Raw genomic sequence first — 19446 nt, 5'->3', positions numbered from 1 at the left:
GGGGGGTTGGAGTGGCTGAGCTCTCAGGGTCCCTTCCAACCCAATGCATTCTGTGACTCTGTAGCCTTAAGCCAAAGCCCAGGAGAGGTGTGGGGGTCTCCATCTGTGGAGGTGTTGAAGAGCCACCTGGGTGGCTGTGTTCCTGGGTGACCTTTTCAGGGTGACCCTGCTTTGGCAGGGGGCTTTGCCTGGGGCTCCAGGGGTCCCTCCCCAGCCCTACCATTCTGCATGTCAAAGCCTCACCTTTCTGCCAGTGCTGACCTTTTGGCTGTGTTGTGGAGCAGGGGCAGGAGCAGCACCTGCCCTTCCCCACTGGGGTAGGAGCTGGAAGGTTTCCTTTTATGTTTTCACCTTCAGCTTTAATTCTTTCTTTACTGGAGCACCTCTGGAAGGCTTCCTGATCTCTTGAGCATCTCCAGAGGAGCTCTGGCAGGGGTTTAAGTGAGCTGAGCTGAGCTGTCTCCTTTCAACTCTTAACCTTGAACAGAAGGCTGGGCTGGCTGAACTCTGGAGGTCCCTTCCCACCTCTGATGTTGCTTTTCTACCTTTCCTTCTCTTCAGCCTTGCTTCTGGTTTGTGCCACTTGAGTTGAGGGGGGGTCAGTGCCATTGCCCCCTGCCCTCCCCTCCCCTTTTGTTTCTCCAGGCTCAGTGCATTGTTGCCTCCTCTGCCTGTAAAAAGCCTTCAGCCTTTTCATCTCTCCCAGCCTTTTCCCCCTCCCTGCTGTGTTCCTCCTCCCTGACCTCTTTGCACTTCTCTGTAGTTGTTGGATGGGGCTCACCTCCCTCCCCCCCAAGGGCTGCAGGTGTCCCAGTGCATTTAATACTGCTGCCTGGGTAGCTTTGCCTGCATTGTTCCCTGGCTCAGGTATCCAGGTCCTTTTACCAGCTGCCAGCAGGGCCTGGCTGCCCTGTGCTGCTGGCCAGATCCTTTTACCAGCTGCCACAGTTAATTTAGAGCTCTGTAAAGGATAGGACCAGTTCAGGTTGCTGTCTTCAGTTTCCCAACTTTGAATTCTCTGTTACCTCAGAGCCCCAGGGTGTCTGTGTTTGGTTGCCTGGGGGCTTCCCCCCACCCCCCTTCTGAAGCTCTTGTCTTCAGAGCTGACCTGAATTGGTCGTTTCCTACCCCTCTCCTCCTTTGTTTTGCTGTTGCTTTGCTCACAAGCTTTCCTTCCCCACCCCTGCCTTGTGCAGGAATGCCAGGAGGTTCTGCTGCTTTGTTTCTGACCTCCTGCATCCAGTCAGAAATGGCTCTTTAGTTCCACTTTGGGGAGATCTGACAGCAGCCTTCCAGTACCTCCAGGGCTGGGGACTCCACCACCTCCCTGGGCAGCCTCTTCCAACCCCTGACCACTCCTGCAGCAAAGGAATTTTCCCTCCTCTCCAACCTAAGCCTCCCCCTGGCACAATTTCAGGTCATTGCCTCTCCTTCCATCACCTGAGACTAGGGAGAAGAGACACAGTCTCAAGCTGTGCCAAGGGAGGTTTAGGCTGGAGGTGAAGAAGAAATTCTTCCCAGCAAGAGAGATTGGCCCTGGGGATGTGCTGCCCAGGGGGGTGGTGGAGTCACCATCCCTGGAGGTGTTTAGGAGGAGCTTGGATGGGGTTCTTGGTGCCATGGTTTAGTTGATGAGATGGTGTTGGGTGAGAGGTTGGACTGGATGATCTCAAAGGTCTCTTCCAACCTGGTTAATCCTATCCCATCCCATCCCATCCCATCCTATCCTATCCCATCCCCCAGCTCACTGCAAGCTCCTCTCAGGGAGCTGCAGAGAGCAATGAGGTCTCCACCACCTTGGACCCCCCCTAGCCTGCTGTGCAGCTCTTGAAGCCCAAGGGAGTCTTGTTTAGCCTGCAGAAAAGAAGGGGCTGGGGAGACCTCAGAGCAGCCTTCCAGTACCTGAAGGGGCTGCAGGAGAGCTGGGGAGAGACTTCAGACAAGGGCTGGGAGTGACAGGAGGAGGGACAATGAATTTGAGCTGGGAGAGGGGAGATTGAGGCTGGAGATGAGGAAGAAGTTGATGACAGTGAGGGTGGGGGGACACTGGCACAGGCTGCCCAGGGAGGCTGTGGGTGTCCCCTCCCTGGAGGGGCTCAAGGATTGGATGGATGAAGCCTTGGGCAACCTGGGCTGGTGAGAGGTGTCCCTGGCCATGGCTGGAGGGCTGGACCTGGCTGATCCTGAAGGTCCTTTCCCTGACTCTGTGCAGTGACCTCCCTGTGTGAAGCAGCTCTGTCAAACACTGAGGCTCTGGAGCCACCCTGCCTGGGGTTTGTTTTTCAAGGCTCTTGCCAGAGTGCTCTGCTGTGGCTCTGCCTGTGGTGAGCTGAAGCTAAAAAAGCCTTCTTGGAAGCTCCCACCCCCATCTCTGGAGGAGCCAGGAGAGAAGTTGGATTGCTGAAGGAAAAAAAAACCTCCCAACAGAAAGAGAGCTTCTGGCACACCCCTGGCTGGGCTGCATCTGCTCTGCTAAGTAGCTGCATGGATGTCAGCCCTGTTAGCTGGCTCCTGCTATTTATAGCTGCTGGCTTAATGAACCTTCAGGGTAGACACCAAGCCTGAGCCTTCCTAAACTGGGGTTTAAATATCCTGTGTTGAATTAATTCAATCCCATTAGGCATGGGCTGTCCCACAGAGGCACTGGCAAATTCCACTCCCTGCTGGACAGCAGCTGGGATGAGCCCAGTGCCACAGGAGCTGTGCCTGCCCCAGGCTGGGAAGCAGTGCCAAGAGGTTCATGGATTCATGGGTTGGGTTGGAAGGGACCTTGGAGATCACCTACTGTGTCCTGTTCTGGGGCCCTCAGTTCAGGAAAGAGGTTGAGCTGCTGGAAGGTGTCCAGAGAAGGGCAACAAAGCTGGGGAGGGGTCTGGAGCACAGCCCTGGGAGGAGAGGCTGAGGGAGCTGGGGTTGCTTAGCCTGGAGAAGAGGAGGCTCAGGGGAGACCTTCTTGCTCTCTCCAACTCCCTGAAGGGAGGCTGGAGCCAGGTGGGGGTTGGTCTCTTCTCCCAGGCAGCCAGCAGCAGAACAAGAGGACACAGTCTCAAGCTGTGCCAGGGGAGGTTCAGGCTGGAGGTGAGGAAGTTCTTCTTGGAAAGAGAGATTGGCCATTGGAATGTGCTGCCCAGGGAGGTGGTGGAGTCCCCATCCCTGGAGGTGTTTAGGAGGAGCCTGGCTGAGGCACTTGGTGCCATGGTTGAGTTGATGAGATGGTGCAGGGTGATAGCTTGGACTGGATGATCTCACAGCTCTTTTCCAACCTGGTCTATTCTGCTCTATTGTGGCCACCCCAAGGAATTCTGCTGCACTCCCCAGGTCCCTTCCCCAGCTGTGACATCCCAGCCCTTCCCAAGTGCAAGGGTTGGGGTTGGCTGTTGTGAAGCTCTTCCTCACAGCAAGGCTGATGAGGCACTGGGATGTGCTGCCCAGGGAGGTGGTGGGGTCCCCATCCCTGGAGGTCTTGAAGACAAGCTTGGCTGTGGCACCTGGTGGCAGGGTTTAGCTGCTGTGGTGGTGTCAGGTCCTAGGCTGGGCTTGAGGATCTCAGAGGTCTTCTCCAGCCTCAATAATTCTGTGGTTCTCTGAGGGCTTTGCCAACCCTAACACTTGTTGTGCTGCTGTGAGACAGTTGGAGCATGCCTTGCTCTGCCCCTCTGCTGCTGCAGGTAGCATGGTGAGGTCCCAGGTGATGCAGCTGCAGAGGTGGAGCCAGCAGTAATTACTGCTTGGGGTGCAGACATGCCCTCTGCCTGGCTGGGGGCCTGCTGGAGCACCTCGTGGGGTGAGTAACTTGGGAGAGGGCCTGGGAAGGTGCTCAGGGGCAGGCAGGCTGTGGGAAGGTGCAGGTGAGGAGGTCAGCAGGTTCTGCTCTCACCCTGCAAAGCAGAGCTTGCATAATGGCAGGGAGAGGCTGCTCATGACCTGGGCTTGGACATCACAGAGCTGTCAGGGTTGGAAGGGAGCTCAAGGCTCAGCCAGTCCCAACCCCCTGCCATGGGCAGGGACACCCCACACTAGATCAGCCTGGCCAGAGCCTCATCCAGCCTGGGCTTAAACACCTCAGGGATGGGGCCTCGACCACCTCCCTGGACAACCCATTCCAGGGCTTCACCACTCTCATGGGGAAGAACTTCCTCCTCACCTCCAGCCTGAATCTCCCCACCTCCAGCTTCATTCCATTCCCCCTAGTCCTATCACCAGGCTCTCACCACCCTCATGGGGAACAACTTCTTCCTCACATCCAATCTGAATCTCCTCACTTCTACTTCTGCTCTATCCCCCCACTCCTATCCCTCTCTAACAGCCTCCAAAGTCCCTCCCCAGCTTTCCTGGAGCCCCCTGCAGATCCTGGAAGGCCACAATGAGGTCTCCTGGGAGCCTTCTCCTCTCCAGCCTGCACAACCCCAACTCCCTCAGTCTGTCCTCATAGCAGAGCAGCTCCAGCCCTCTGCTCATCCTCATGGCACTGCTCTGGACACCTTCCAGCCCCTCCAGATCCTCCCATGGAATAGTGGATCCAGAACTGGACACACTGCTCCTCCACCAGCACCCCCAAGTCCTTCTCTGCAGGGCTGCTCTCAACCTCATCATCCCCCAGCCTGGGCTGGGATCTGGGATTGCCTTGACCTGGGTGCAGGACCTTGCCCTGTGCCTGGTTGCCTTCTACACCTACAGAATCCCTCTCCAGAAGCAGTGTGAGAGGGCTGTGGACCCCTTTGCCTGTCCCTCAGTGAGGCTGAGCCCCACCTGACCCCAGCCAGACATGACTCAGGAACCCCACTTGGGGGAAGGGGTGTGTGTGTGTGTGGAATGAAACACAAAGGCAATGTGGAAATAGCTGCCAGGCTCTGCTGTAGAGGCTTAGGAGTGCTGCAGGCTCCTGTTGCCATGCACACAGGGAGCAACCCAGGAGCTCTGGCCTGGCTTTTTCCCACACTGTCCCAAGGGATTGGAGTGGACTTTAATCCCCACAGGGCAGCTTTGCAGCACCAAGCATCACCTCCACAGCTCAGCCCTTCTCAGCTCCAGATGAAATCTCTCTGGCTTAAAATCAGACTGCTCCTAAATGAGAGTTTTTTTGTTGTTGTTGGGTTTTGTTTTCCCCCCCTGCTCTTCATTACTTCATGGCCAAATTCCTCAGACTTTTCTGTCCCTTAGCAGTTTCACGTGAAGGCAGAGAGCAGAATTAGGGCCCAGCATTAAGGTGGCTTAGGTAATTATAGCAGCACATGCTATCAGTTCAAGACAGCAGATTAGCCACAGCCAGCTCCCACTGCAAGGTCTTCCCCAGGCTGGGAAGGGAAGGGAAGGGAAGGAGCCCTCCTCTCTGCCTTGTCCAGCTGAACCATGAGGAGTGACCATGGCAAAGGGGCAAGAGGGAGAGAGAGCCCAAACAGGCCAGAACAGAACCCCAGCACCTCCCCACAGGCACCTTGGCTGCTGCTGCTGCTTCAAAAGCCTGCAGAGGTTGCAAAGCTGAAGCTGAAGCACCTCTTGAAACCCACCAAGCAGGCAGCTCTGCAGCCCCTGTTGGCTCTAAAGCCAGCATCAGGTTTACACTGGAGCTCTTTCCCTCTTCATCTGGCATGACCAACTGCGTCCCCCTCTGGCCCAGGGAGGCTTCTGAGATGAAGACATCTCCCAGGGCAGCAGTGGAGTCCCTTGCAGTGCTCAGTTTGCAGGCTCAGCTTGACAGGCTGCTGGGCCAGCTCATTTCAACCCCACTAGGACCTAGGAAGGTTGGACCAGGTGGTCCTGTGGGCTCCCTGCCCACCTGGCCTCCTGGGATGCTGTGAAGCTGCCTGGTAGAGAAACACCAGCAAAGACCACACTCAGCTGAGCAGACCTAGGGCTGATCAAAGCAGAAGAGAGCAGCAATGCAAACAGAGCCACCAGAAAACACAGGCAGTCTGAGACCTCTCCTGTGAGGACAGGCTGGGGTTGTGCAGGCTGGAGAGGAGAAGGCTCCTAGGAGACCTCATTGTGGCCTTCCAGGATCTGCAGGGGGCTGCAAGAAAGCTGAGGAGGGACTTTGGAGGCTGTCAGGGAGGGATAGGACTGGGGGGGATGGAGCAGAACTAGAAGTGGGGAGATTCAGATTGGCTGTGAGGAAGAAGTTGTTGCCCATGAGGGTGGTGAGAGCCTGGCACAGGCTGCCCAGGGAGGTGGTGGAAGCCTCCTGCCTGGAGGTGTTTGCAGCCAGGCTGGAGGTGGCTGTGAGCAACCTGCTGTGGTGTGAGGTGTCCCTGCCCATGGCAGGGGGTTGGAGCTGGTTGAGCCTTGAGCTCCCTTCCAGCCCTGACAATTCCATGCAGCTCTGGGAGAGCTGACACCATTGGCTCCATCAGCTTCATTCTTAGGGAGCTGTGATGGAGGCTGGGTGCAAAACCCTCTCATGAAAGTGCAGCCAACAGAGGTTCAGAGCTTGCTTCAGTTTGGAAGGGACCCTCCAAGGTCATCTTGGCCAACCCCCCTGCCAGCAGGTTGCTCAGTTTCACCTTGAATGACTCCAGGGATGCCTCCAGCCCATCCCTGGGAGACCTGTTCCTCTGCTTCCCCATCCTCAGGGTGCAGAGCTTCCTCCTGCTGCCCAGCCTCACATCTGGGTTTCCTTCCCCAAGCCCTGCTTTGTGTTTTCTGTTGGCTCCTGTGGAGCTCCTTGACCTGCTCCTGGTGGCACCCTTTGAACTACTGCCCCTGGGCCTGGTTATTCTTGAGGCTGGGGCTCCTTTCATTTGGTTCTCCTTGCCAGGCTCTCCAACCTGCTGGTGTGGCTTTGTCTGTGGTTTCTGTCTCCTGCACTGGGAGGGAGGCAGGAGGCACCGAAACGTAGCTTGCAGCTGAGGTCAGCTGGCAGGGGAGGTGGCAGAGGGTAGGGCTGGGCAAGAGGGGGGCTCCCTGAGTGCTTCTGGTGGCATGGAGCCAAGCATCTTTCATCCCAGGAGATGCAGAGAGTTATGCCCATGACCTACTAACCTCCTCCTGTGCTTTGGGAGCTGAGTGCACAGATGGCTGCTCTCTGGCTGGTGGCAGATGCTGCTGCTCTAATGAGGAGGATCAGTGGAGGGTTTAGCAGGGCTGGTGGTGAGTGGTGTGGGGCTGGCTGCAGGGCTGCAGTGCTGCTCCCTCCTCCCTAGCACCAGGTGCTTCTTGGGCCCTTGCCCTTCTGCTCTTGGCACCCCATCTCCTCCTCCAGCTCAGGCTGGCACAGGGTGGTTAGGATTGCACCAGGAAGCTGGGAGGGAGTGAGGTGGTTATGAAATGCATGGAGGGGGGAAGCAGAGATCTTGGGGCCAAAAGCCTGGTGTAGCTGGGTGCCAGTAGGGGTTGGCATGGCAGAATGGGAGTGATAATAAACAGCAAAGCCCTGGAGGGGTGTGAGCTGAGGGGCAGAGGGCCTCCTGCCTCCCTCCAGCACATCTCTCCAGTGCCTGCTTTGCTGGGCTCTCAGCTTGCAGGGGAGCTCTAAAGCAAACTCAGTGCTGTCACCAGGCATTCAACCCAGCCTCCACTGTGCCCTTCCAAGGGCTTTGGAGGGAAGAATGCTCTTCAGGCTGAGGCTTCTGCACCCCTGGGGGCTTCCCCAAGGACCCACTCCTGGGTTTGTCTCCCTGTCAGGGTTATTTCAGGGCTGGTGAAGCTGCTTTGAAGCTGCTGCTGGGTTGGAGCAGGTGCTGTGTTGTGAAGGTGTTCATGCCTGGAAGAAACAAGAGCTTATCAGGAGGCAAGAAGTGCCTCTCTTTTATCTCTTCTGACTCTTTGATCTCTTGGAGCCTCTGATAAGCCAAACTGAACTCTTTTCACCTGTCACCTGTGACCCTCCCCAGCTCTCCTGGAGCCCCCTTCAGGTACTGCAAGGCTGCTCCAAGGTCTCCCTGCAGCCTTCTCTTCTCCAGGCTGAACAACTCTCCCAGCCTGTTCCTACAGGGGAGGCTCTGCAGCCCTCTGATCATCTTGGTAGCCTCCTCTGGGCCCCCTCCAGCAGCTCCAGGTCCCTCCTGTGCTGTGGGGGGACACCAGAACTGGATGGAGTGCTGCAGGTGGGGAGCAGAGCAGAGGGGCAGAATCCCCTCCCTCACCCTGCTGGCCACACTGCTTTGGGTGCAGCCCAGGACAGGGTTTGCCCTCTGGCTGGCCAGCAGACAGGAAAGCTGGGGAGGAAAGCAGCTGGGGAGGGAAATGTGAGCGAGCCCTTGCAGATGCGCTGGGACTTGTGCCTCCAGGTTTGTGTCTGGGGAGGACAGAGCCCTCCTGGTGCACTTGGCCCCCTGGTTTGTGTGCTCCCTGGAAGGAGGAGTGTAGAGCTCAGCAGTGAGATGGGAAGCAAAGTATGCATAAATCAGCAGAACCTTCCCCTCTGCTGTCAGGAGGCAGAGGCACGGGCCAGTCCCAACCCGAATCTGGGGCTGGGCTTCTCTCCAAGTCTGGCTTCCAGCTGGAGGCCTTGGGGTTCCAGTGCAGCAGTGGGAGCTGAGCTCCTCCAGCTGAGGAGGGCTGCTGGCTTTAGCTCTGAGCTGTGGCTCTGCAATAGCCTCTGAACTGCATGGCTGTGCAGGAAGGGAGAGGTGCTTGGAGCATCCTGCTCGGTGGAGCCCTCCAGCAGTTACCTTCTGTTGTGGTCATGCCCCAGGAGCAGTTTCATGGTGATGTGGCTTCCTGAGCTGGGCTTTGGGGAATAACCTGGCTCCTCTGTCTTGCAGTGCTGTTAGGAGGGTTTTTCTTTGCTTGCTGAGGTGTTGTGTCCTACCTTCAGGACTTGAACTTCTGCTAGGGGAGCCTGGGATCAGCAGCAGAAGGTTGCACTCTCCAGTCTGTGGTCAGGGTTTGGAAGAGGCTGCCCAGGCAGGTGGTGGAGTCCCCATCCCTGGGGGTGTTCAAGGAAAATCAGTAGATGTGGCACTCTGGGACATGGTCTAATGACTCACACCTGGTTGTTTCCTTGAACACATCTCAAGCAGGGGTTGGGTAGAAGGTTGGACTTGATGATCTTAGAGGTGTCCACAACCATTCAACAAGAGCAAGGGCAAGGTCCTGCAGCTGGGTCAGGGCAATCCCCAGGCACTGCTCTAGGCTGGGCAGGGACTGGCTGCTTGAGAGCAGCCCTGAAGAAGAGGACCTGGGGGTGCTGGGGGAGGAGGAGCTCAGCAGGAGCCAGCAGGGAGCACTTGCAGCCCAGAGAGCCAAGCAGAGCCTGGGCTGCAGCAAGAGAAGTGTGGCCAGCAGGGCCAGGGAGGGGATTCTGCCCCTCTGCTCCACTCTGCTGAGACCACAGCTGGAGCTCTGGGGCCAGCTCTGGAGCCTCTGTGCCAGGAAGGCTCTGGAGGGGCTGGAAGGTGTCCAGAGCAGGGCCAGGAGGAGGAGCAGAGGGCTGGAGCTGCTCTGCTGTGAGGACAGACTGAGAGAGTTGGGGTTGTGCAGGCTGGAGAGGAGAAGGCTCCCAGGAGACCTCATTGTGGCCTTCCAGAGTCCTATCCTATCCTACCCTACCCTACCCTACCCTATCCCACCCTATCCTACGATGCTAGGGCAGGGTTCTGAGCATGTGGAAGGATTTCTCTGTGTGACTTCATGTCTGCCTGATCCTTGGGCTCCTGGAAGCTTTCTGGGGCACCTTCAGGTGGTGCCAAGGAGAGGAAGGTGCTGCTCCTGGCTGGCAGGCAGGGTGCTGCCTTGGCTCTCTGGGGATTCCTCGAGAACATGCCTGACCCCGCTCTGCTGGGCTCGCTCTTGTTTGGGTTTCCCTTTATCTGCCTGGGACTTGTTCTGCCTCCTTTTGTCTGCCAAGGCTTTCCTGTTGCAGCCTGTCCCCCATGTAAATTGCTTGGGCTGGGAAGCTGCAGCAGGATGAGTCTAGGGAGAGAGAGAGGAGAGCAAGGCGGTCCGAGTGACTTCATTGCAGCGTGCTTCTCCTCGTGGGAACCAGGGCTCGCTCTGCTCAAAGGAGGTGCCCACCACCCAGCAGGGTGAACCTCCTGAGTGGCAGCAATTGCTCCCTTGGCACAGGCTCCCTAAAGCTCTCGGAGGGGGGATTAGTCTGGGCTTGGCATTAGAGCTGACCTGAGACATGCTGCACATTCCTGGGGGGCACAGGGGTGGTGCCGTCCAGAAGTGGCTTCGTGCCCGCCTCGGGAAAGGAGGATTAGCTGGGGATGGGGGGGCCCAGAGGAGGCCACAGAGATCATCAGAGGGCTGGAGAGATCTCCCCCCTGTTGGGGACAGGCTGGGGGAGGTGGGGGCTGTTCAGCCTGGAGGGGAGAAGGCTGCACTGTTGTTTGTTGTGCCCCCAAGAGACAGGAAATTGGGAGCAAGGAACCTGGAGGGTGGCTTTGCTGGGCTTTGGGAGCTGCCCTCCCCTGGAGATCCTCATTTTCCACACATGCTTTGCATAGCTGAAGGGAAATACCTGACCTTGGGAGGAAGCAAAACAGCTCTTGCAAAACATTTACTCTGCCTCTTGCCATGCAAGACCTGTCTGGTCCCCTGGAATGAAGGGCAGCAAGCCCACCTTACTCCAAGACTGAGCTGGAGGAGGATGTTTTGGTGACAGGTTTAGCCCTGCCCTCGTGGTTCTGAGGCTGTGGCCTTCCCAGCACCTTCTGCACAAGGGCTGCCTTGGCTGCCTGGCCTTGGAGCAGAGGCTTCCTTCCCACCCAGTGTCAGCACAAAGCCACCTCTGCAGTTTGGCCTGGAGAAGCTTCCCGTGGTGGGAGAGGACAGCTCAGAGTCAGCTGCCAGATGTGCAGGGGGCCATAGAACACAGAAGGGGTTGGGCTGGAAGGGACCTGAAAGATCAGCCAGTTCCTGCCCCCTGCCATGGGAAGGGACACCTCCCCATCCAGACCTTTCTGCATCCTTGGAGCCCTCCCATGGACCCTCTCCAGCAAATCCCTGTCCCTCCTGAACTGGGGAGCCCAGAACTGGATGCAACATTCCAGGTGAGGTCTCAGCAGGGCAGAGTAAAGGGGGAGGAGAAGCTCCCTGGCTCTGCTGGCCACACTCCTGAATGCCCCCAGGACCCCCTTGGCCCTCTTGGCCCCCAGGGCACACTGCTGCCCCATGCAGAACTCGCTGCCCAGCGGCACTCCCAGCTCCTTCTCCAGCAGATCCCCTCCCAACCTGCACTGCTGCAGCTTATTCTTCCTTCCCAGGTGCAGGACTCTGCACTTCTCCTTGTTGAGCCTCCTCTGGTTCCTCTCTGCCCAGCTCTCAGCCTCTCCAAGTCTCTGAATGACCACCCAGCCTTCAGGCGAATCAGCCAAGCCTCCCAGCTGATGGTTGATGGTTGGGCTGATCTCGGGGGTCTTTTCCAAGCCAAACAGTTGTGTGGTTGTGTGTCAGGTGGAGCAGCAGGCAGCAGTGCTGGCAGCTCCAAGCCCAGAGCCCCTCTTCTCCCCCGGGAGCAGCCCTGCCCGCAGCCCGCCAGGCGCGCACAGGAGCGCCGGCTGCTCCATCTGCTCGGGGCTCTTCCTATCCTCAAAGCCCTTGGCTCTGGAGAGAGCAGCCCACATTCCCCTCTGACAAGAGGAATGCACAGGTTCTTCCCCAGAGCGCTGCACCTTCCCTGCTCCCCTCCCCTTGCCAAATTCCTTGGCAAACCTGCCCGGACCCAGAGGAACTTTGATCCAGGAGGGCTTCGGCTGCGGCCGCCGCGGGGCCGGGGAGCAAAGCCTGCAGTGTTTTTCCACTCCCAAGCAAGCACAAACTGTGGCACCAAAGGACAAAGCCAGGAGCTGAGTCACAGGGCAGCGGTGAGGAGAGGCAAGCCACAAGCCTTAGGTCAGCTGTGGATGTGGAGGAGCCAAAGCGATGGCTGCCCCGAGCCCAAACCGTCCTCCAGCTGCGCGCGGGGGCAAGGCTGCGCCCCTCGAAGCGCTCGGGGTTGTGCCCCTGTGCTGCTGAGGCTGCACCTCCAGTCCTGGGGTCAGGCCCTTCAGCCAGCTTTGCTGCCCTTCTCTGGGCACTCTCCAGCCTCTCAGTGTCCTTCTTGGAGTGGTGGGCTCCAAACTGAACCCGGGATTAGCCTGGGGAAGAGGAGGCTCAGGGGAGACCTTCTTGCTCTCTGCAACTGTTCTAGTTTCTCTCCACCTCTCATCAATTTCTTCCTCATCTCCAGTCTCAGTCTCCCCTCTCCCAGCTCAAAGCCATTGTCCTCATCCTGTCACTCCCAGCCCTTGTCAGAAGTCCCTCCCCTGGAGCTGCCTTTAGACACTGGAAGGCTGCTCCAGGGTCTCCCTGCAGCCTTCTCTTCTTCAGGCTGAGCAGCCCCAACTCTCTCTGGGGTTGCTTAGCCTGGAGAAGAGGAGGCTCAGGGGAGACCTTCTTGCTCTCTCCAACTCCCTGCAGGGAGGTTGTAGCCAGGTGGGGGTTGGTCTCTTCTCCCAGGCAAGCAGCACCAGAACAAGAGGACAGAGTCTCAAGCTGTGCCAGGGGAGGTTTAGGCTGGAGGTGAGGAGAAAGTTCTGCACAGAGTTGTTAGCCATTGGGATGTGCTGCCCAGGGAGGTGGTGGAGTCACCATCCCTGGAGGTGCTGGATGTGGCACTTGGTGCCATGGTTGAGTTGCCAGGAGGTGTTGGGTGACAGCTTGGACTTGCAGATCCCTGAGGTCTTTTCCAACCTTATTGATGCCATGATTCAAGGTGTGGCCACACCAGTGTGCTGGGGTACAGGGCCCCCAGCAGCTCCCTCCCCCTGCTGCCCACACTGCTGCTGATGCAGGCCAGGGTGCTGGTGGCCTTCCTGGCCACCAGAGCATGAAGCAGCCCCAGCCAAAAGGGTTGGCAGGCTGGCAGTGGCCACCAGCAGCTCCTGCTGGGCGTTTTCCAGCTCCATCAGCACATGACCATGACCTGCCAGCAACAGGTGGGAGAGAGCCTGGCTCAGTGGTGGCTCAGGGAGAAGGTCAGCAACTGCATCACCGCTCCTGAGGGGCACTCCAAGGTGCTCCCCACCCTGGCTCTGTCTCCAGAAAGATCCCAGCTCACAGCTCACTGGGTTTCCCTTCTTCACAACGAGAGGGAGAAGCCAGGAGAACACTGGGTGTAGTGACAGCTTCCCTGGCATGAAGGCAAGGGAAAAACCAAGAGGGAAAAGGACTCTGCTCCTCAGGAGAAGAAAAAAGCCCTTCTGGATGACTCTGCTTCGAAAGGCAGGCCAGGCTGAGCTATAGAGAGCACACTGGCAGCACTTCCAGGAAGAGCAAGCCCTGCTCATCCTCCCAGGATCGTTTTACAGCAGCTCTGGTGAGGGCAGAAGCTCCCAGCAGAGCCACACTCTTCTGGAAGGCTGCACAGCTCCAGGGTCCTGCAGGGGGGTGGGCAGGAGGCGGGCAGTGGGCAGGCAAACTCCTGCCCTGGCAGTGCTCTGCTTCTCCTGCTCGTGACAGGGAACTCCTCAGGGGTGCTCAGCTCCTGGGCTGGGTAGGAAGCAAGCTGAGGACAAGGTGGGAGGCCAGTGGGAACCTTTCCCACAAATACCACCTGGCAAAGCCCTGCTGCTTGCATCATCCCCCAAAGTGCTCCTGAAACCCAGCCTGCTCCCAGGTGTCCCCAGGGAGAGGGAGCAGCTCCTGTTCTGCAGCCTATTGATAGCTGCAGGGAGCTGCAGCAGATGCTCAGCTTTAAATAGGGACCTGAACCTCCCTCGGAGCAGCCAGGCTAAATATAAGCTTGGGGGTTAAATTCGGTCCTGGTGCTGTCCTGAATCCCAGAATGGGAGGGAGGGTTGGAAGGGAGCTGTGGAGCTCATCGAGCCCTGCCAGAGCAGGGTCACCCAGGGCAGCTCACCCAGGAACACATCCAGGTGGGTTGGGAAAGCTTCTAGAGAAGGAGACTCCACAGCAGCTGGCTGTGTTCCTGATGAGCTGCCCTAGGTGGCCCTGCCTTGCCAGGGAAGGGTGGGACTGAATGATCTCTGGAGGTCCCTTCCATCCCCTCCCATTCTGTGATTCTGAGAGGTGATCCTTTCGTGCTGCTGGCTCAGGTGGAGCAATCTGACCTGTCCTAACATCTTTGGGTGGACTTCTTGCTGTCTGTTCAGTGCTGGTGAGCTTGGATGTCCTGGGTGGCTCATGGGACAGGCCAGGTCGTTGCAGTTGTTGGTTTTCCAGTCGGGTTCTGGAAGTATTTAATGCATTATATGGGAAGAAGAGAGTTGGAGAGTGATGGTTTGGTGCCCTGGCCCCGTGCTGCTCCCAGGCAAGCAGCACCAGAACAAGAGGACACAGTCTTAAGCTGTGCCAGGGGAGGTTCAGGCTGGATGTTAGGAAGAAGTTCTTCCCAGCAAGAGAGGTTGGCCATTGGGATGTGCTGCCCAGGGAGGTGATGGAGTCCCCATCCCTGGAGGTGTTCAGAAGGAGCCTGGCTGAGGCACTTGGTGCCATGGTTTAGTGCCATGGTGTTGGGTGAGAGGTTGTGCTCCATGATCTCAAAGGTCTTTTCCAACCTGGTTACTTCTGTTCTATTCTAAGTGGTTTGAAGTGTAGACTGACAGAGTTGTTCTGCTTGGAAAAGCCTTCTGAGATCATCCAGTCCAACCTTCACCCCCCACCACCATGGCCACCAAACCACGGCCCCAGGTGCCATGGCCACAGGTTTCCTGCACACCTCCAGGCATGGGGACTCCACCACCTCCCTGGGCAGCCTCTTCCAACCCCTGACCACTCTGGCAGCCAAGACATTTTCCTCATCTCCAACCTAAGCCTCCCCTGGCACAATTTCAGGCCATTGCCTCTCCTCCTATTCCCTGAGTCTAGGGAGAAGAGCTCAAGCCCCAGCTCACTGCAGCCTCCTCTCAGGGAGCTGCCTCCAAGTGTGGACATCTTGTGCCTGTTGCTGGAATGCTGCAGTTGGTGTCCTGTGCTGGGCAGGCAGGAGCAGATGCCCACACCCCTGGCTGGTGTTACGTGAGCAGGGGAGCTGCCGTGGCCGTGGGCAGCGTCCGCAGGCAGAGCCTCTATTAATAGAGCAGGGGAGCAGCTGATTGCTGCTGTTACGTGAGTGCTGACTCTGGGGATTACGTGGGGAGGTGTCCTGAGGTGGCAGGAGATCTCCTCTGTGGGGTGTGTGTGGTGGCAGGAGAGCTGGCACTGCACAAACTCTTCCCTCTGAGGCTGCTGGAAGGCTGCGACAGGTTGTGTGGGGAGGTGGTGGAGGCCCTGTCCCTGCAGACACTTGAGGGGTCCCTGGGCAGACCCTGATCCAGTTGGACTCCAGCACCTCCCTGGGCAGCCTCTTCTAGTCCTGACCACCCTTGCTGGGAAGGAAGAGACCTTTGAGATCATCAACCCAACCTCTCACAGCCCCAGCAGCACTGCTGCTGAGCCACTGCCACTGACCCACAGCCCTCAGCACCACATCCACACCTCTGATATCCCTCCAGGGATGGGGACTCCACCACCTCCCTGGGCAGCCTCTTCCAGTGCCTGACAACCCCTGCTGGGAGGGAATTTTCCCTCCTCTCCAACCTGAAGCTCCCCTGGCACAGCCTGAGGCTGTTTCCCCAACCCCCAGCTGACTGCAGCCTCCTCTCAGGCAGCTGTAGAGGGCAAGGAGGTCTCCCCTCAGCCTCCTCTTCTCCAGGCTATGGTTAAACTCTGTAAGGTCTTGTACTGATGCTAATTAATTCAAGTGATGGCCAGGGGCTGGAGAACCTCTCCTGTGAAGAGAGGCTAAGAGAGATGGAGAAGAGAAGGCTGCAGGGAGAGCTCAGAGCTGCATTTCAGTGTCTGAAGGCAAATTCCAGGCAGGCTGGGGAGGGACTGCTCAGAAGGGGCTGTGGAGATAGGATGAGGAGCAAGGGTTTGAAACTGGAGCAGGGCAGAGTAAGGTTGGACATCAGGAGCAAGTTCTGCCCCATGAGGGTGGGGAGACACTGGCACAGGCTGCCCAGGATGGTGCTTGAGGCTCCATTCCTGCAGACATCCAAGGTCAGACCTGATGTGTCCCTGAGCAGCCTGCTCCAGCTGGAGCTGCCCCTGCTGCCTGTAGGGGGGTTGGCCAAGATGAGCTTTGAGGGTCCCTTCCAACCCAGTGCCATCTGTGCCTGTGTGGTTATGGAGAGCTTCATTGTGGTAAAGCTCTCATTACTTTAGGGTGGCATTTCCCTGGGCATAGCTTGGCCAGCGTGGCTTCGACTCCTCTCCTTGCCAGAGAATGGGTTGGGTTGGAAGAGACCTTGAAGATCAGCCAGTCCCAACCCCCTGCCCTGGGCAGGGACACCTCCCAGCAGCCCAGCTTGCTCAGGGCCTCATCCAACCTGGCCTTGAACACCTCCAGGGAGGGAGCCTCCCTGGGCAGCCTATCTCAGAGTCCCTCTACCCTTGTACTGAAGAGCTTCCTCATCTCCAGTCTAAACCTACTCCACAACCTCCCTGAGCAACCTGGTCCGGTGTCTCCCCACCCTCCCTGGCAAGAATTTCTTCCTCATCTCCAGCCTCAATCTCCCCTCTTCCAGCCTCAATCCCTCCCTCCGGCTGGGCAGTTTGCCCAGCGCCTCCTCGCCCTCTCCTCGAGCCGCTTTGCGCCTGTGGGGAAGCTGGGTGTTGGGAAGGGGCTGAGTTGGATGGCTCAGCACATCTTGGGCCATCGAGTTGTTTCCTTCAGTGCCATGGCAGATGTGATCTGTTGTTAATCCCCACCCCCCACCCCCCCCAAAATCCAACCCTGTGACTCCCCAGAGGACCTGAAGCCCTTTGTTGGGTTCGCTTTGCAGCCTTATTACAGACAAATTAAGGGAGGTGAGTGACAGGACTCTGAGGAGAGAGGAGAAGAAAATGAGCAATTAACATCTCTTGGGTATTACTGATGGCTTTTATGATTAGCTGGATTTTAAGGTATTAGCTGGAAAAATAACTCCTAATCCCTTATTAAAGATAAAAGGCAAGGCATTAAAAGGAGAAGGTTGTTTGGAGCCCTGAGAAGCACTGCAGCTATGTCTTGGCTCCAGCACCGAGCTAACCTTGAAAGCCTCTCATTCCAACCTTCCTCAGCTTAGTTCTCCTCCTCAGCAAGGGAATTTCTCGAGTTTCCCATGTGCTGGGAGGTGGTGGTGGTGGAGGGGGCAAGGAGACAAAGCCACCCTTGTCACACCGGCTGCCCGCTTGGCACCGGGGCAGGGCCCTTTGGATCTCGCTCCGCGCCCGGCGCCGGGACCTGAGCTTCCCAGGTGGCTTCTGCAGGGAGCTTTGGAGCCTCAGCTTCACCTTTCTGCTGGGAGAGCAGCTCCCCTAGGAGGCTCCCGTTGCTCCTCCCTGCCTTGCTGCCTTCACAGCAATGTCCATGGGGTTTGTGTCCCACCTAGCTGGATTCATGGCCATCTAGCTCCTTTTGTGGCCATCTAACTGGTTTTGTAACCATCTAGCTGGATTCATGGCTATCTAGCTGGTATTGTGGCCATCCAACTGGTTTTGTAACCATCTAGATGGTTTCACTACATTCATCCAGCTGGTTTTGTGGCCATCTAACTGGTTTCACAGTCCTCCTCTCCCCTCTTCCTCCTCTCCCCTCTTCCTCCTCTCCCCTCTCTTCCTCCTCTCCCCTCTCTTCCTCCTCTCCCCTCTCTTCCTCCTCTCCCCTCTCTTCCTCCTCTCCCCTCTCTTCCTCCTCTCCCCTCTCTTCCTCCTCTCCCCTCTCTTCCTCCTCTCCCCTCTCTTCCTCCTCTCCCCTCTCTTCCTCCTCTCCCCTCTCTTCCTCCTCTCCCCTCTCTTCCTCCTCTCCCCTCTCTTCCTCCTCTCCCCTCTCTTCCTCCTCTCCCCTCTCTTCCTCCTCTCCCCTCTCTTCCTCCTCTCCCCTCTCTTCCTCCTCTCCCCTCTCTTCCTCCTCTCCCCTCTCTTCCTCCTCTCCCCTCTCTTCCTCCTCTCCCCTCTCTTCCTCCTCTCCCCTCTCTTCCTCCTCTCCCCTCTCTTCCTCCTCTCCCCTCTCTTCCTCCTCTCCCCTCTCTTCCTCCTCTCCCCTCTCTTCCTCCTCTCCCCTCTCTTCCTCCTCTCCCCTCTCTTCCTCCTCTCCCCTCTCTTCCTCCTCTCCCCTCTCTTCCTCCTCTCCCCTCTCTTCCTCCTCTCCCCTCTCTTCCTCCTCTCCCCTCTCTTCCTCCTCTCCCCTCTCTTCCTCCTCTCCCCTCTCTTCCTCCTCTCCCCTCTCTTCCTCCTCTCCCCTCTCTTCCTCCTCTCCCCTCTCTTCCTCCTCTCCCCTCTCTTCCTCCTCTCCCCTCTCTTCCTCCTCTCCCCTCTCTTCCTCCTCTCCCCTCTCTTCCTCCTCTCCCCTCTCTTCCTCCTCTCCCCTCTCTTCCTCCTCTCCCCTCTCTTCCTCCTCTCCCCTCTCTTCCTCCTCTCCCCTCTCTTCCTCCTCTCCCCTCTCTTCCTCCTCTCCCCTCTCTTCCTCCTCTCCCCTCTCTTCCTCCTCTCCCCTCTTAGCTTATAAGCTCCTAAAGGCAACCTTGGCAATTAGGGGTTGCTGTAATTGCCTGCCACTTAATGTTTACAGCAAGGTTTTACAGCTCATTTACATGGAGTTCACCTCCATGCTTTAGGGGTTAATTGGTCTTTTGTCATGCATTAAGTAGCTCGTTAATTATTAGCCAGCTTGGGGGTGGGGGGGGAAACCCCAAGCAGGAGGTCAGCTTGAGGATGGCTTGGGCCCAGCAGAATGGCCTTGTGTAATTAGCACAGGGCACAGGGGGGGTGGATTTTTGTGTCAGCATTGACCTTCCAAAGGGCCAACCCCCCAGGCAAGCCCTGGGGCAGTGGTGTGTAGTGGTGAGGCCACAGCTCGAACACTGGGGTCAGTTTTGGGCAGCCCTCACTTCAAGAAGGGACATTGAGGGGCTGGGAGGAGCAGCTGAGGCAGCTGGGGTGGTTTAGTGTGGAGGAGAGGAGGCTGAGGGCAGACCTCATTACTGCTCCCTGAAAGGAGGTTGCAGTGAGGTGGGGATTGATCTCTTCTCCCTAGTCTCAGTGGTAGAAGGAGAGGCAATGGCCTGAATTGTGCCAGGGGAGGGTTAGGTTGGAGAGGAGAGAAACAATTTCTTTGCTGCAGGAGTGGCCAGGGGTTGGAAGAGGCTGCCCAGAGAGGTGGTGGAGTCCCCATCCCTGGAGGTGTTTAAGACCAGGCTGGATGAGGCTCTGGCCAGGCTGATCTAGTGTGGGGTGTCCCTGCCCATAGCAGGGGGGTTGGAGCTAGATGATCCTTGTGGTCCCTTCCAACCCTGACTGATACTATGACAGGTGCTCAAGGAACCTGTGGCCATGGCACTTGGGGCCAGGGTTTGGTGGCCACGGTGGGGTTGGGTTGCTGGCTGGGACTGGGTGACCTTGGAGGGCTTCTCCCACCCAAGCAATTCTCTGCTCCTCTGGTGCTGTGTCCCCAAGGTGCCGTTAAAAAAGGCTCAGTGCCTTTCATCCCACCTCTGGAGAAGTTTCACACGGGGGAAGCAAAACCTTTAATCCTCCTAA

Source organism: Melanerpes formicivorus, unplaced genomic scaffold, assembly GCF_026170545.1.
Source record: "Melanerpes formicivorus ecotype bairdi unplaced genomic scaffold, bMelFor1.0.p_v2 SCAF_27, whole genome shotgun sequence".
NCBI classification, from domain to species: Eukaryota; Metazoa; Chordata; class Aves; order Piciformes; family Picidae; genus Melanerpes; species Melanerpes formicivorus.
The sequence above is the reverse complement of the archived record's forward strand: the minus strand, read 5'-3'. Positions refer to the sequence as shown.